Genomic DNA, 3921 nt, shown 5'->3' with positions numbered 1-3921 from the left:
CGGAAGAATGTCTTTAGTTTTGTAAAGTCTGTTTTGTTGTACCTCAGTCTTCCTTTCCTATGCTTTTCGTTCCTCTCTATGTCTATTTCTTCCTTTAGTATAGTTTCGATGAGTACATGGTCACTCTTTCCAATTGGTGTCTCATACTGGACTTTATGCACTATTTCGGGCTCTGTTGTAAATATTAGATCTAGTTTCGATGGCTCTTCATTATTTCTGTACCTTGTGTTTTCATGGACCCATTGGGTCATTGTGTACTCCATGGTCATATCTAGCAGTACATTGCCCCACGAGTCATCTCCTCCTTGCACTGTCATGCTGTCCCAACAAATTTCTTTGCAATTGAAGTCCCCCATAACTACCAGATTACCCTTACCCATTAGTATCTCATTGAGTGATTTTCTTGTGTCATCTAGCATTTTTTTATGTTCAATTTCTTTCCAAGCGCTTGTTTTTGGAGGCACATAAGTCACCACAAACTTTCTACTCTTCATATTCTTGCCTTCGACTTTTATCATGATCAATTCAGCATTACCTTTGCCCTCTGCAATTTTTGTCACCTTTAGGTCTTTCTTGGCCAAGAACATGATTCCCCCTCCCTGTTTCTTGTCCCTGTTTTTTATCCAGTAGTTGTATAAACCTTGTCCGATAACAGTGGATGGTATTTCACCTCTTAGTTTAGTCTCTACAATTCCCATTATGTCTGGTTTTGCTTCTAACAGATAATCATTGAGTTCGTTCAGTCCCGAAATTAGTCCGTCAATGTTGGTATAGGCCACTTTTAATTTTCTTCCTTCTCCCTGGTTTCTTCTTCCCTTGTTTTGTTCGTTTTGAAGCGCCATTGTCTTAATCTCAAGTCTATTACTCTCCACTGGAATTCTTTGCATTCTGTCTCCGATCTTTTCAAGTTTTTTTCCTTTGCTTCTTCTCTTAGCGCCCTTTCTTTTTCTAATTCCTCAGTACTCATTTCTCTTTTTATCCATATCTTATTGTATTTTTCACTCTTTGCCAAGTTACCTACTTTTTCAAATATGTCTTCTACTACCACTTGTGACCTTAGTTTTATCTTTAGAGGTCGATTCCTATCCTTAGTATAGCGACCAATTCTGTAAGTCTCTTCTAAGTCTGTGCCTGAATCACTATCTCCCCCCTGAATTTCATTAAGGATTTCTACTGCTGTCTCTTTTTCTTCTTTTTCTCTCATGTACCTCGCCAATCCTTGTTTTTCTTTAAGCCCATAAACCACAATACATTTCTTCCTATCTACTGTGTCCCTGACCCAGTTTGCTTTTTCGTTAATCACTTGAATGATTGTGTCTTTTGCATTATCTTGCATTTGCTGCTTGACTATTTCTTTGAAAGCAATTTCTTTATTTTCAATATTTTCTTTCCACTTCTTAATTTCCTGGATACTGTCCCCACCTAAGTTTTCTTCGATCTTTTGTGTCAATTCTTGGAATTTGTTGTTCACTTCTTGCTTTAGATTTTCGCTATTATTATCATTAGTTTTCTTCTTTTCATTTTCATTCTTCAGTTCATTTATGTCTCTTTTCATTTCTTTAATTTCGTTTGTAAGATCCAAGTTAGCTTTTTTCAGGTCAGAAATTTCGTGGTTAGTCTTAGATAAACAATCAATTAAACCAATGACCTCTTTTCTTAAGTCCATGATTTCATTTTCCCACCGAGTCCTATTTTTGCTCATCTCTCTCTCTATCTCTAATAATCTACTTAAGTTCTTTCTTTCGTACTTACCAAACCCTAAGAAGTCATTGTCGTAACACGTGGCGCTTTGTTTATTGTTTACATCGCGGTTCGGTGGATTGCCTCCAGATGGCTCTGATTCGCAACTGGCTTTCGAGCCGTTTTCATTCATTTTTGCTAATTTCGAGTTAACACAATTAACTAGCACTGCATAGATACCATTTCGGGCACTCACATTCACTCCCCACCCCTACAGTACAAACCAGGTTTTCCTTTTTCGTTGTAAATCCTCTCCTTCTTGGTCGCGCGACGACGAGCGACGACGAGCGGTGTTGCTTCGATGATGTGACTCATGTGTGTATGTATGTGTGTGTGTGTGTGTGTGTGTGTGTGTGTGTGTGTGTGTGTGTGTGTGTGTGTGTGTGTGTGTGTGTGTGTGTGTGTGTGTGTGTGTGTGTGTGTGTGTGTTTGTCATGAATGTGGATGAAGGAAGAACAAGCGAAGATGGGCTGGAACTCCTCTATTGCTAATACGTTTCTACCGACTCGGTCTTCTTCAGTAATCGAGTAGGTCGAAACGTATGTGCAAGCAATAAAGGAGTTCCAGTCGCTTGTTCTTCCTCAACCCACACTCATCTGTCAGATCCATTCATTCAGTATATATATATATATATATACTATATATATAATATATATATATATATATATATATATACTATATATATACATATATATGTATATACATATGTGTATATATATGTATATATATAAATATGTGTGTATATATATATATAATTATATATATATATATATATATATATATATGTGTGTGTGTGTGTGTGTGTGTGTGTGTGTGTGTGTGTGTGTGTGTGTGTGTGTGTGTGTGTGTGTGTGTGCGTATGTGTATGTACTTTTTCCCTTATAGAAATATCTCTTCGGACTTCAGAAAGGGTCTATTCACCCCAGGTGGTAATCACTGAAGTAAATAGCACAGACGTGAGAAGTCACGGAGACCCTACGAAGAATGACACAGGAAGCCGTGTGTAACGCAGGGATTCTGAGCTGCTCCCGTCGCATCCAACGGCCTACAATAGACCAGAAATAATTTTTTTCATCTTACTCTTTGTCGCGGCAGGAAAATTGACGTGCCAGAAACCGCGATACTGTGATCATTATCAAACATCTTGAGCCCAGGAGCGGAACGAAGAAGCGTGTGTCGTAACCAAAAAAAAAGAAGTCTACCTCAATACGGCAACATCTTCGTATGCGGCACCACCGTCATGCAGCAATGCTTCCCGGGCCGACGTGCTTTGATCGTCGAGTCGTCGACATATCATCAGACACAAACACCTGCAGGATGTATAATGACAACACAATGCACATATCTGCTATGGATATGATATTGAGACATGACAACAGTCTAAACTTCTGGATTGCTTAGACACGGTTTCACTCCCAGTCTATGTTTAGGCAACTTGTCGACATGAATATAAATGTCTAAATCACTTCCAGTCCATGTTTCCTTTGCCGTGCAATTTGTTCACATGAATATAATTTTTTAAACTTTGGGATTTTGTACTTTGGAATTACTTAAACCAACGTAGGTGTAAAAAAAAAAAATCTTAATTTGTTGTGGATCTGAATGGAACGGATAACAGCTCATCTCACGGTGACAATACACTATAACAATTGTAACGGACACAAACCTACTTCATCTCTCTCCTAATGGTCGACATGACATTTAAAAAGATAAAAATTATCCGTGGATTTAATTACTTCACTAAAATTACTAACGATGTTAGGGAATATCAAGTTAGATTAGTTGTATCAGGTTGACATTAAACTAGGTCAGGTGAAGTTATGTTTGGTTGACTTAGGTTTCATTAGATTAGATTAGGTTGGGTTTGCTTAGGTGGTTAAGTTAGGTTACAAAATGTACTGTACTCAATTTTGCTACTTTACTTCTTATGATCATGGAGTGGGTGAAATTAGATAAACATCTACAGTCATAGCCGACTTGTCGTTCAGGTTTGAAATAAAGTTAGCGAAGCTCAAGATGACTGGAAATGAAGCACTGTGGGTCAAGATGTTATGACGTAGACGCCATTGTCGTGAATAGGAGAAGAAATCATAAATACATTATCATACATGACAACTGAATGGCAAATTTGTTTATGAGGTGATCCACCTTGTTCCGAACTAGATAGATAGATGAATAGAT

Source organism: Oratosquilla oratoria, chromosome 5 (genome assembly GCF_046742065.1).
Source record: "Oratosquilla oratoria isolate Oo_2021 chromosome 5, ASM4674206v1, whole genome shotgun sequence".
NCBI lineage: Eukaryota > Metazoa > Arthropoda > Malacostraca > Stomatopoda > Squillidae > Oratosquilla > Oratosquilla oratoria.
This window is presented reverse-complemented; position numbering follows the sequence as displayed.